This window comes from Malaclemys terrapin, chromosome 6 (genome assembly GCF_027887155.1).
Source record: "Malaclemys terrapin pileata isolate rMalTer1 chromosome 6, rMalTer1.hap1, whole genome shotgun sequence".
NCBI lineage: Eukaryota > Metazoa > Chordata > Testudines > Emydidae > Malaclemys > Malaclemys terrapin.
In genome coordinates, this window is record NC_071510.1 from 22706089 (window position 1) to 22720314 (window position 14226).

Here is a 14226-nt window from a genome sequence, read left to right on the forward strand (position 1 = left end):
CTGGTTTAGAGGTGTGGTCTAATGGTCTGAGTGCAGCCTAGGAGGCAGGAACTCCTGAGTTCTAATCTCATTTTTGACTGACTTACTTTGTGGCCTTGGGCCACAAACTCTCTCCCTCAGTTTCTCCACGTGTCAAATGATGATGAGGATAATAACATTTACCTGTTTCAGTGGGGTGGGCAGATTAGTTAGCAAACTTTTGTAAAATGCTTTGAAGATGAAAAGCACTAAGTATTATTATATCTTTACCAAAAGATGCTGCAGAGATGTAATTGTCCTGATTACACACATCAGGACTTTGCATTGCTTATGCTAAAGCTAGTTCAAAGCAAGAAGATTCATATTACAAAAATATTTACGAAAAAGACACAGTCAAGTCAAACTGACAACTTTAGCATTGACTCATGTACATCTTGACATTAGCAGACTCCTACCTTGGACTGTTTAAAAATTTACAATGTTTATTCTCCCCTTCATGCAGAATTTATGTTGAGACTGATGGGACTTAGGTACACATGCCAAAGGGAGAACCAACTCCACATTCTTGTAGCACTGAGAACAGGGGAGAAAAAAAGAAAATACACATGATTTATTGTGTATTCTACTATGTACAAACCTGTGTGCGTAAAGTACTTATTAACTCCTTGTCTTCAGCTGTGTGCTAAAAACAACGGCTATTGCTCAATCCTGAAAGATGCTGAGCATTCTCAACCTCCACTGACTTCAAACTCTCAGAACGTGGAGCTGAAGTCCCAATGTTTTCTTGCATCTGAAGAAGTGAGGTTCTTACCCACGAAAGCTTATGCTCCCAATACTTCTGTTAGTCTCAAAGGTGCCACAGGACCCTCTTTTGCTTTTTACAATGTTTTCTTGGACTATTTGATTGACTCAAATGGGAAGTCAGGACACTCAGCATTGCACAGAATCAGGCACCTGGGTCAGGCTTAAATTCAGATTTGAAATATCTTTTCAGATATGCTACTATCCTGGCAAATTTTCAAGGCACTGAGATAAGAAGCACACTCAAGAGTTTCATATGTCAAGATGTAAAGTTGAGGAAAACTCACCCTCCCACTTAAGACAGAGCTACTAATGTTGAAGATCGCTAAATGTTACGAATAGTTTAATAGCACTGTAGCCTGGAAGCCAGAAAGGAAATATATTGGAAATGATCCTGTATGCCACCAGTCCCCGATGGGTAGAGGGCAAAACTAAACACAACTAGAGAATTGTGTTTTCTTGTGTTGGCCAAAATAGTAACCGTGTTTGATTAAGAACAAGTAATAATATAGCACCTTTCACATTGAAGCGCTGTGACATTGCCCCGGGTACAATCTGGACTGTTAAACAGCCGAGTCCCCTCAGTTCTCCAGCCTGGGGTGCCTTTTACACTGCTTCGCTGTGAGAGCAACTACTCCTGGTCTGCTCATACACAAGCCTCCAGCATGTAAATTACTCCCAGCTATGCTGGCTGAGTGCTATGGCCAGCCACTCTTGAATTACACTGCAGAGCAACACCAGAAAACTCCTGGTGCCAGACTTTCCTTAGAAATGTGCATCTTGTACTGCCCAGCCCTCTCGTGGACAACACAAGCTCATATAAAGTCTGTCATTTTATTAATAGAAAATGATATGCATAAACCATGTTATCTCAAATGGAGTTTCTCCAACACTTCAATCCAAGCACACTGATTTAGATAAATCAATAAAACAAGGTTATTAACTACAGAAAGAAAGATTTTAAGTCATTACAAGTAATGAGTCATAAAAGTCAGAATTGATTACAAGAAAACAAAAGTAAAACACAACTAATGCCTAACTTAACAAGCTAAGTGGATTCAAAGCAAAAGTCTCTCTCACCACATGCTTCAGCAGTCTGAGGGTGTCGACACTGCCCATGTTACAGCACAGCTGTGGCAGCACTGTGACGTGGGCAGTGTACACATGCTTTATCGCCAGGGGAGAGCTATCTCGTGAATAAAAAAACCCACCCTGAATGAGGGGTGGTAGCTTTCCTGGCTGAATTCCTTTCAGATAGGATCCCTCCCTCAGTCCAAAGCTGTTTCTTTCTTCATCAGGTGTTGTGGCTGCTGTAGGTAGAGAAAAGGGGGCAGAATAACTTGGGACGTCTGTTCCCCATTTTTATACTTTTGCCTTTTCTTTGAGAATCATCTCCAGCTGGGGTTCAGGAGACAGAAAGTTTGTGGGGATGGGAACCTCCAGCTGTTTCTTTGCCAAGATGTAAATTTCTCACTCACACCCATTTTCCTGCTGGAGAATGGCCACTTAACTAGATGGCAGTCCGTTTGATTTCACTGGCACCTGGCTGAGGCATCAGTTGCCTTTTGTCTCTGAGGAACTGGTTTGTGGCTGCTTCCCCAGATTTAGATGCCTTAGTGACATCATGCACTACAATCTTATAACTTTACATACAACATTGCCACACATATTTTACCAGGACAATACTGATCAGCAAATCATGATTTCAGATGATACCTTACAAGGCATAGTTTGTACAAAATTTATCATAGTCTTGAAAAAGGGGTGGGCATAGGGATACAGACTGTCACAAGAATCCCAAAGCACTTTAAAAACCATAACATCAATTTTGCATCAGAATGTGCTGGGACAGACCCTTTGCCCAAGTGGAGACCCACTGACTTCAGTGGAATTGGCCCAGGACCACCATGCTGCTGCTGGCAGGAGGCGGCTCAGGACCGCCGCTGTTGGGCAGGGCCTGCTGAGCTGCTTGGGTGGCCCTGGGGTCAGTCGTGCCTGCCTGCTGCAGAAGTCACAGAGGTCCTAGAAAGTCACTGAATCTGTGACTTTCGTGATCTCCGTGACAGACTCGCAGCCTTAGTTATAAGTGGTACCCGGTATGAGTACATTTACACTGGTAGGGTTTGCCAGTATAGCTATAGAGGTAGAACTATACCGGGACACCTTTTCTAGTGGAGACCTGGCCTGCGCTTTTTATCTCATTGCCTATCAATGTGCACAGGCAGGAATATATTTCACATTGTATTTCAGATCAACATATAAGCCTGAGTCAGTCAAACCCCCATGGATCGATGTGCACAGAAAAAAAATGTATTTTTGGTTAAATTGTTCAAGTATCTGTCCCCCTACATCGGGGTGGGAAAATTTTTTGGCCTGAGGGCCACATCGGGTTTCATAAATTGTATGGAGGGCTGGTTAGGGAAGGGGGTTGTGGACCAGCCCCCACCTCCTATCTGCCCCCCTCTCCCCCGGGACTGCTGCCCCATCCAACCCCTCCCCCCGTTCCCTGACAGCCCCTCTGGGTCCCCTGCCCCATCCACACGCCCCCGCTCCCTGTCCCCTGACTGCCCCCAGACCCCTGCCACCCCATCCAACCCCTCCTCACATTCCTGATGCCCCCCCCCGGACCCCTGCCCCATCCAACCACCCCTTCCTCCCTGTTCCCTGACTGCCCCCAGAACCCCTGCCCCTGACTGCCCCCTGCCGCCAACCCCCCCTCCTTCCTGACTGCCCCCTGGGATCCCTGCCCCCATTCAACCCCCTGTTCCCCCCCCCAACTGCCCCAACCCCTATCCACACCCCCACCCCCTGACCACCACCCCGAACTCCCCTCCCTCTATCCAACCCTCCCTGCCCCCTTACCACTCTGCCTGGAGCACCAGTGGCTGGCAGCTGGAGCCGGGCCACGCCACCGCCACCACCACACAGCACAGAGCACTGGGTCAGGCCGGGCTCTGCAGCTGCGCTGCCCCAGGAGCTCATAGCCTCGCCGCCCAGAGCATTGCGCCAGCGGCGGAGTGAGCGAGCTAAGGCTGCAGGGGACGGGGGACAGCAGAGGAGGGGCCGGGGGCTAGCCTCCTGGGGCAGGAGCTCGGGGGCTGGGCAGGACGGTCCTGCGGGCCGGATGTGGCCCACAGGCCGTAATTTGCCCACCTCTGCCCTACATAGATCATTGGGGTTGGAAAGGACCTATAGTGAACCCAAATAGTCTCATTCCCCAAAACTTTCCTAAATCATCCATACTATTACGGACTTCTTATGTATTAATTATCATACTTTCCTGCACTACTTATTTCTCAGGCAGATTTAAGCAACAACTTAGGAAGCATCAAATCTCAGTTGTGGGTCAGATCCTCAGGACTGGCCTTATTACACTTGAGTCGCTCAGGGAGGGAGGGCTCCTTGATCCTAGAGTTGCTGGTCCCGAGGCATAATTTAGGGTTATTCTCAGTTGTAACTGCCTCTAAGGGGCTGTTTTGACAACTAAGGGTTGCTGATGTGTACAAACAATCCAATCACCCCCTTCCCCTTCGTCCAAGGTATACCAGGGGAATCCTCAGAAAGCCAGTCAAACTGGTGTTATGGCTGCTTTGTGCCATCTGAGCACAAGTCCAAGCAGCCACAGTGGGACTGAGAACCTGGAGCCCACACCCAGGGGTGATTCTGTCCATCAGCTTCTTAGGAGAAGGTTTGCTGAAAAGATAAGTTTTGCATTTTCTACTCTAGTTGTTGAAGCTTTTCTCAATATTTAGAAGAATGAATGCATCATGGTTATTTGAGACTAGGCACAGCACATAAGAATATAGTGTTTGCTATACTGGATTAGACCAGCAGGTCCAGAATCCTGTCCCTCAAAGATACCAGTACATGATGCTTCAGACAAAAAATCCACAGTGTAACTAGCTAATTGTACAACCTTCAACATTCCTTTCCCTGTGTAATGTACTGGCTCAGTGTGATCAAGTCTCCCTCTCTCTCCAGTGGCTTCTCAAGAGACGGGACTTTCTTCTAGTGGTATCAGCTGAGAGAGATCTCTGCTCAAGTAGTAGAGTTCTGTGCTTCTAAAGCCAGAGCTCCTGGGGTCTATCCCTGATGCTGCATGTGTATGGGTTAGCTACCAACTAATGAATCTGTGTGCACGCAGCACGTGGATTCATCACACCACCTGTTCATGAAAGTTCTTATAATATGTGCTGGAGCCAGATATAGTGTGAGCACCCTCCCTACACAGCGCTTGCTCAGTCCTGACCTGCAACATGCCTGTGCTTCCAATGGCTCGTTGTAACTTGTGTGGCAGATTTAGTGTTACATGCATTACGCAAAAATGAAAAGCAGACGAGCTACAGCCGTTCACGTTGCTTTGCCATTGATTTGGTTTTAGTTATTCTTGTGATGGGGTTAGTTGGACTCTGATAGAAGTTACTCCGGTAGAACTTTAGAGTTACGAACACCAGCATTACAAACTGACCGATCAACCACACACCTCATTTGGAACCAGTTCTTCGCAATCAGGCAACAGCAGAGATTAAAAAAAAAAAAAGGCAAATAGAGTACAGACTGTGTTAAACGTAAACTACCAAAACAAATAAAGGGAAAGTTAAAAAAAAGATTTGACAAGGTAAGGAAACTTTTTCTGTGCTTGTTTCATTTAAATTAAGATGGTTAAAAGCAGCATTTTTCTTCTGTAAAGTTTCAAAGCTGTCAACATTAAGTCAATGTTCAGCTGTAAACTTTTGAAAGAACAACCGTAAGGTTTTGTTCAGAGTTAGAACATTTCAGAGTTACAAACAACCTCCATTCCCGAGGTGTTTGTAACTCTGAGATTCTACTGTAGATTAGTAACATGTAGCAGTAATTTTACTATATTCAGAATCCATTAGTCTTCTCCGTCCCTACTCAGGCAGAACTCCCATATGAGTTCAATGATTTAGGGCTAGATTGGGACTTCAGGCATAGCCCTGGGAAAGAGGTGATACATAAGCTGAACCACCCCAGGAGTAGCCCTGAGCAGCACAGTGACTCAGAAACACCTCTGAGTCACCTTGCCTCTCCAACTTCCTTTTTGCTCCAGGGGGTAGTAACTGAGTGCTGGCCTATAGCAGCCAACAATTACTACACCCCCATGCCACCCCACCCCTCCCCCTGTTGCATGCTGACGCAGCTCTGCTGGCCAGCAACTAGCAAGACTGGGGCCAACTCTCCACCTATTCCCTGTCCCTGCCTGCTCCCTCCCAGCCTGCTTGCTCCAGAGCGGGTACACAGCCCTACTTTCTCCGTTGTGCCTAGAACCCTCTAGAGACTCTAACTCCCTTCTGTGGGGATGTAGTGCAAGTCACAGTTTAGCTCTTAATAAGGATTTCAGAACGGGGTCCATATACCTTATCTGAACGTTGTTGCCGTCTTTATGCTGGCCTCTTCCAATATGAGAAACCAGACGTCTAGGACAGAAAGGTAAAAGCATGATAAGCAGCTTAATGACCATTTAGTTGTTATTGCAATATATTTTAAATGAGCTAAAGAGGCATTTAAAGGCATTTAGAACTTTAGCTAATGTCTTAGCTCCTTTACAATATTGACACACGCTGGTTAACTAACTAGTGGAGAGCAAATTTGTTTCTACCTTCATGGAAACAAAAAATGAACACTAACTCCCCAGTTTAGTAACGATCTATGAGAAGGTTTGGGGGAAAATGCTTGTAACAAATAATGTAAGTTCCTGCGAGTATAACAAATCTATCTACCTAAGATACTTACCATAGCATCTGAGAGCCACACAGTATTTTAATGTATTTTTCCTCAAAACACCCTTGTGTTGTCAGGAAGTGCTATATTCTCATTTAATAAACGAGTAATTGAGGCACAGAAAGACTGAGTGATTTGCCAAACATGACATAAGCAGTCTATGGCAGAACAGGGTATTTAATTCAGGTCTCCGAAATTCCAGGTTAGTCCTAACCACTGGTCTATCCTTCCTCTATACAAAAAATGAGTAAAAAATATATCTGCAAAGCTAAAAAGACTTATAAAATACAGAGGGCCTGACTCCAGTGGTATGTAGAGGACTTAAAGGTGGCTTCTGAGGGAATGTTAGGAAGGGATGTACAGATGAATTAATTTTACTATCAGAGGGGTAGCCGTGTTCGTCTGGATCTGTAAAAGCAACAAAGGGTCCTGTGGCACCTTATAGACTAACAGACGTATTGGAGCAGGAGGTTTCGTGTGTGAATCCGACGAAGTGGGTATTCACTCACAAAAGCTCATGCGGCAATCCGTCTGTTAGTCTATAAGGTGCCACAGGACTCTTTGCTTATTTTACTATGTAACTATTTGTAATAGTTGTGAGAGAAGATTACTGTTATCTTGCTAATTTTGACTTTGGTGCCTGTTGTCAGACTATTGGCTATTTCCACTTTATTGACTAGTCTGTTTTTAGTCTATGACAGGCAATTCTGCATATTATTTAGCATATATTGAAAGTAATAAAATCTAAATAAAAAATAAAAAAAGCAGTCTCAAGTCTCTTGTACTTCTGACTTTTCTGCAGACAGGTTGCACAGGTGAGCATCTTTTCCTGATCCTCAATGGTTTTTTTAGACTAGATGAAAATAGCAGCAACTCACACTTTTTGTTCTAAATAATGCGGAAAAGTGTGTTGCTAGGGCCAAAATTAGAAATGTGCTAAATAACACAGAGGAATTCTGACAGTCACAATCAGGAGCACTGTTAAAATACCTCGTACATTGTCTCTGGTACAGATTGCCTCCTCCCACAAAAAGAAACAAGTGGATTTTGGTAGCAGTTGGTCAAAGATTCTGTCATGTCTGCATAGACAAGGAAGGAAAGTTTACATATCCTTTCCCAGGAGTTTCTTTGGGCATAGTCTGCACTGTATCCAGGGATGGAAAAGAGTGAGGTGGGTCCCACTGCTCTCTGCCACACAGGCTCCAGAAACTAACCCTAGAAGATAATCCTTATTCAATGCTCAAGCAAAAGACCAACCTTCAACCTCATGAAAGTCACTAGTGCTATTATTCCTGGGGGAAACTCCTTTCTAATCCCCAATCTGGAGATGAATGTAATCATTTCTATTTGAGAAGGAAACACAATAATTAGAGAGACACTTTCAATTTAATAACCAAACTTCTCTCTGAAAATATTTGAGGCCAATTTACACCAAGAGTTATGGTTTGGCCCTTCATCTGTTACTATTACAAACCCCTAGCATAGATAGGCAAAGCTGCTATTTTTATAGTAGCTACAGGCTCAAGATCAGGGCCCCCTTGCGCTAGGTATGGTATACACAATTAAGGCCCCAAAGAGTTTATAATCTAAATAAACAAAGCCTGGGAGGGGACACTAAGGCACAGAGCAAAGCAATTCGCCTAAAGTCACTCAGCAGCTTAGTAAAAGATATAAGAATAGAGCCCACATCTCCTGACTTCCAGTCCAATGCCCAATCTACTGGACCACATTGCAATTTATACCTATGTAGTTTACTCTGGTTTCAAGCAGAGATAAATTGTACAGGTGCAAATTACAATTCACAGTGCTTTGACATGGGCTTATCCTGATGCAACTAAACTAACAGCTGAAACCCCCGGTGTAGAGCTCTGTTAATGAACTTTGTTATAAAGTTTGTTAACTTTGACCCAGGAAAGCAATTAATTCATGCATGACGTTATCCAGTGCACAATCTGGACTGTTGAACTGTCCCCTCAACTCTGCAACATGAGGTGCTTTTTACACTGCTTCACTGTGAGAGTAACCACTCCTGGTCTGCTCATACACCGCCTCTAGCATATAAATTAATCTCAGCTGAGTTATAAAAGTGCTCTCAGCCAGCCACTCCTGAATTATAGTACAGAGTATACAGCAAATTCCCAGTGTCAGAAATGTGCACCTTGTACTGCCCACTACCCTCCTGGACAATACAAGCATAGAAAGTCCCTCATTTCATTAATAGAATATGATATTCACAAATCCTGTTATCTCAAATGAAGTTTTCCAAACACTTCAATCCAAACACATACTTGTTAAGATAAAACAATAAAACAAGTTTATTAACTACAGAAAGATAGATTTTAAGTGATTAAAAATAATGAGGCATAAAAGTCAGAATTGGTTACAAAGAAATAAAAGGTAAAACACAAACTTATACCTAACTTAACAAGCTAAGTGAATTTAAAGCAAAAAAGTTTCTCTCACCGTATGATTACAGCAGTCTGGTTGGATTCCTCTGAGTCAGACACCTCTGCCAGCTCAATGATGCTTCCTTTGTCTTTCAAGTGTTGATGGCGTGAGTAGAGCTGAGGGGAGAAAGGTGATTTGTGTTCTCTGTTCTTCATTTTGATACCTTTTCTTCCTCTTTGAGAATCATTTCCAGTTGGGGTTCAGGAGCAGGGCTGGTGCAAGGAAGTTTCGCGCCCTAGGTGAAACTTCCACTTTGCGCCCCCCCCACGCAGCTAACCCCACCCCCCGTGGCAGCTAACCCCCCCCATGCAGCAGCTACTCCCCCTCGGCAGCTAACCCCACCCGGGGAGACCCCCCCTTCCACGGCAGCTAACCCCGCCCGGGGAGCCCGCCTCCATGGCAGCTAACCCAGCCTGGGGAGACTCTCCCCCCCCCGCAGAAGCTAACCCCGCCCAGGGAGCCCCCCCCCCATGGCAGCTAACCCCGCCTGGGGAGCCCGCCCCAGCTCACCTCGGCTCCGCCTCCTCCGCTGAGCATGCCAGTGCCGCTCTAATTCTCCTCCCCTCGCAGGCTTGCGGCGCCGATTGGAGAAGACTTAGAGCGGGGGCTGTGTGCTCAGCGGAGGAGGCAGAGTGGAGGTGATCTGGGGCGGGGAGCGGTTCCCCTGTGCGCGCCCCACCCCCCGTTACTGTGGGCGGCCCTCCCCGTACCCCTCCCATCCCATCCTCACGCACCTCCACTCCACCTCCTCGCCTGAGCGGGCTTTTAGGTGCCCTAGGCGGCTGCCTAGTTTGCCTAAATGGTTACATCAGCCCTGTTCAGGAGACAGCAGGTCTGGGAGATGGGAACTTCCAGCTATTTCTTTGCCAACATGTAAATTTCTCGGTCAGACCCTTTTTCCTGCCACAGAATGACCACTTAATCGGGTGATAGTCCATTTTGATTATGCTGACATCTGGCTGAGGTGCTGGCTAGTCTTCTGTTTCTGGGAAACTGGTTTGAAGCTGTTTCTCTAGACTTGGAACAACTCTTATGCAGCAGAATTTTATAACGTTACATACAACGTTGCCACACATTTTACCAGGACAAAAATATTCAGCAGATTTCATGATTCAGTGATCTTTCAAATGGTACCTCATAAGGTATACTTTGTACAAAATTTATTATAGTCTTGTAAAAAGGGTGAACATAAGACTAGACTGTCACAACATGTTTAAGTCTTATAGATTTAAGAGAATTTTCAGACAATAGCTGGAACTAGAGAGAAAGTAACACATATCCCTGACCTTCTTCAGGTTTAATCAGTGGCTCTGTGACTGGAATGGGGCTAGTGTATAAAAACACATTTAAAGTGAAGTGTTTAGCAGGTTCTACAGGTTAACACTGAGCAACAGCAGTTTCTCTTAAAAATTATCACTTTCTGTTCTCTAGTTTAATGAGACTAAATTTGTTCAGGAACATTCTTGATTGCAGTATGATCTGCTTAATTTTTTTCTCTATAGACTACTTTGCAGGGCAGGGAATTCTGTACAACTGGTTTGTCTTGTTACTAACATGCATAATCAAAATCATTTGGGTTTAACAAGCTGTAACTTTCTGTCAAAAGCTATTATATGTGTAAAAAGCCTGCAGCCAGAAAGGAGCTTTATATATCTTGTAGTCCCTGTCATAAAGAAAACCACAGAACTAAAGGAAACACTGTATTGCGCATGCATGTTCTGAGTATACTCGGGGTCTCTGCACCAGGTCTGTGGTTTGATTTTGTGGCACAGAAAGAGAAGTACAGTCTGTGAGATTGTGGCATTTTTTGGCATGGCTAGAACAGGATACATCATAATTCATGGATTTAGCCAAGAACTGAACGGCAAAATCACTGGGCGAAGAGATTATGACATTCTTAAGGGGAAAAAAATCTATTCTTTGCTGAAAGGAAAAAGACCTAGTTTTTTTCTTTCAAGAGTTCTCTCCACCTCATTTAGAAAGTACAGTACTTACAAATCTTCCCTTTAGTGGGTTTTCTAAAAGGCCATTTTTTCTGCAGGTACATAGGTGAGGTGCTCACATTGGGATAGACTGCATGCCCAATGACTCATCAGGATTTTTGGAAGGAAATTTGAGTGGGTGAAAAAAAATAAAGGTGGCCAACTATCATAAGAATTAAAAGTTGATGTGTGGGCAGATTTGTAGGGCAAAATCCTGCCCTGTGGTGCACAAGATAATGACCTGGCTCTTTGTCTACTTTTGTTACAAAGTGGGTGGCAAAAGGGGATGGGATGATGACACACAGATCTCTCTAAAAAAATTCTAGAGAGGAATTTCAAAAGCACTCAGCAAACACCTATTGACTTCAATGGGAGCAGAGCAAGGCCAACCCAAAGCATTTCTGCAAATCTGACCACAATTTAATGTTGTCATTTCCTCACTTTACGTGTTTGCATCTTTAATGTACTTTTAATGTTTTTTATACATATATATGAAACATAGCAAGATGAGAACTACTAAAAAAAAAAATAGAACGTCCAGCTACCACATACAGATTTACACTTATTTATGCCTATAGTGTGTCTTTAGTTGCTGTTCTTCTATTGGAGAAATTGTACTGCCTTGCTGAAATTCAATAACAGGAAAATAAAAATGCAAAATAGCCCCAAACACCATCAAAAATGCTTTTCTGCTGTAGTATTTCCAGTAATCCATAGCATATCTGCTCTACTGCCTTGGGATGAAATAAGAAAATTAGGAGACAAAACAAAAATCGAGATGCCTTGTGACCTGTATAGTCATGTATGATCACCCAGTATTCTATTATCCTTAAAAAAATTCCCTAGGAAGTACCTAAGAAGAAGTGGGATGTGTGTGTGTGTGTATAAATAACATCATTTATACTTAATGCTTCTACAGGGTCTTGTAATTGGAGGATTATAAAGATGGACTTGCTTATTCTCTACTGCCTTGCACTTTAATTACTTAGGCTCTGATCAGCAAAGCACTTAAGCATGTGTTTAACTTTAACCATGTGAGTAGTCCCCTGGCAGTCAAAGGAACTATTCATGCGCTTGAAGTTAAACCTGTGCTTAAGTGTTTTGCTGGATCGGATCCTCTTGCGTCAAGTCAATGTAAAACACTCCCAATCAGAATTCTCCACTCGTTTCCCCCAGTGGAAGCATTTGACATCTGCTTTGCACAGGTGCAAATAGCTAAACCAGGTTCAAGGCACTAATCACAGTTTCAACCTTAATTCTCATTTCTTACTTTTAGTTGTTTTAAACGACTGTCCAAAGATGCACCTCTAACCTTTGTACAGGAAAAAAAATTAGTGACTTGAAAAAGCATATGTATCTCTAGGCTTCAGAAGGGCAGCCTCTCTCTCATTATTCTCTCTCTACACATCTTATGCCCTTTTTTCCTCAATCCTTTGCTCTTTTTTCTCCTATGTTCCTCTTCTCACCCTCTCTTCTATTGTTTCTGTATTGTTCCCTAGCTTGTGAGTATCTTCTCCTCCCCTCAATCCCTGCCTAAGTCTCTTTTCCTAATCCACCAGACTCACCTTTCATAAGGCTTTTATTTGGTAAGTTCATTTATTTCTGAAATGAACATAGAAAAGCCAGGAAATTCAGATTTAAAGCTGTCTTTCATCTTGTATGTAATTTATGTCACTGTGCCTTTTCATGCTCACAACATGGTGAGTTATGGACGTACAGCCTAAGACATCAGGGGACCCACACCAGTTGGACTTGGAGCGTTAAGTTGAACTACATATTTCCTGTCTTTTGTCACTTTGTGTCACAAGCTTCACATTATTTAATTGGACATTTTGGTAAGTTACTTCTCTATAAAACCGTGCAGACCAATGTGATGAATGATCCAGGTGTACTCTGTCTTTTACAAAAAACAGGTATCTATCTGGCAGCGTTTCAGCAAAGGAGCTTACCCAACAAGATTTGACCGGCCCTTCCGCACCTGGGGAGCTGCTTTTTGTTATACATACACTGAGCTGTCTTTTCTCTGACTGGGCTTAAGAAATCAGTCTGATACCCCATTTAAAAATACTGTCCTGGTAGTCATTTAAAAGCAACATTATACCAAATGGAACAAGTGGCTCTATTTAGATTGTTGGGTGGCTGATCAATATCCACTGATAAAAATTTGTACAATTAACCATGTGGGAAATTAAGCATAAAATAATCTATTAAAAAAAGTATAAGAAAATAGTAAGTTTTTGCTTGCTTCTAATTGCCAAGGGCATGGGAAAGAAAAATTCCAGTATTTCCTTAAAAGAACAGTTGGATCAATTTGGCTCATAATTTACTTTTTGTATTAACAAACTTTTATTTAAGCCAAGCCCAACAGAAATGCTTCCCTGATATTTTAAAAAATAATTCCAATGGAAACAGATCCTTGTTCAACATTAAGAAACAGCAACCTGTTTGGAGGCTCTCTCTAGTCACATATTCACGTCTGTCTAAGGAGTGTGAAGATATAGCAAAGCACCAAAAGTGTTCAACTCTCTAGCTGATTATTACATGATCAGTAAAGTCAAACAGGTTATTATTGCTATTTTAGAACAATTGTTCAACGAAAAGGATCATCTTAGACATGCAACTTTTTTTGCCAGTCAAGTTTTAAGATGCTTGTGTGGGCAAAACAGCTGGTTATAGACTAGCATGAACCTAATCATTCTAGGTATCTATTTATAATGCAGGATCTGAGAGCCTAACAACTTTTTAATGGCAGCTGCAGTTTTAGGAAGTGAAACAATTATTTTGCACTAAATTTTCTACATCCTGTGTCGTGTGTATTTTTTTTATGAATGTGAAAAAATTCCTTTATTTTCTAGGGATAGTGATAGTCACACAATGGATTTTTTCCACATTGGATTATAAATGTATACATGTGTATTCCAGTAGATAACTCATTGACCTACTACAAGCTCTTTGTTTAAATTGTGATTTTCAAAGGCTTTGTATGTGCATTCTGGGATATGGGACACATATTCCTTAACTGGAAGTTATGAACCTGTGTAAACACTTCCTTTCCGAGATGTCTAAGGCCTGATCTACACAACAGACTATTTTTTCCACAGGACCTTATTCAGTGCATAGGATGGACATTCTCTGGGGACAAATCAGATTTCTGCAATGAAGGAGACTGTCTGTAGCTGCATCTGTTGGAAGGGGTGTAGTGAGTGAGGATGGTCTTCATGGTCTGAATGCTGGTCTGAATGCTGTCCTGGGAAACTGCATTCTAATCCTGCCC

General features: G+C 43.1%; 1 long non-coding RNA gene across 3 annotated transcripts in view; it reads right to left on the reverse strand.

Annotated features, from left to right (window-relative positions):
* LOC128839423 (uncharacterized) overlaps positions 1-14226 on the reverse strand; it is a 40901-nt gene that overhangs the window by 2518 nt on the left and 24157 nt on the right. For 2 of the 3 annotated variants that reach the window (XR_008445413.1, XR_008445415.1), the window contains exons 6-9: positions 8986-9086; positions 6159-6218; positions 1992-2090; positions 435-552 (exon numbers count right to left, since the gene is read on the reverse strand). This is a non-coding gene — a long non-coding RNA (uncharacterized LOC128839423). The remainder of the gene's footprint in view (positions 1-434; positions 553-1991; positions 2091-6158; positions 6219-8985; positions 9087-14226) is intronic. The other variant, XR_008445414.1, reaches the window with a different exon arrangement.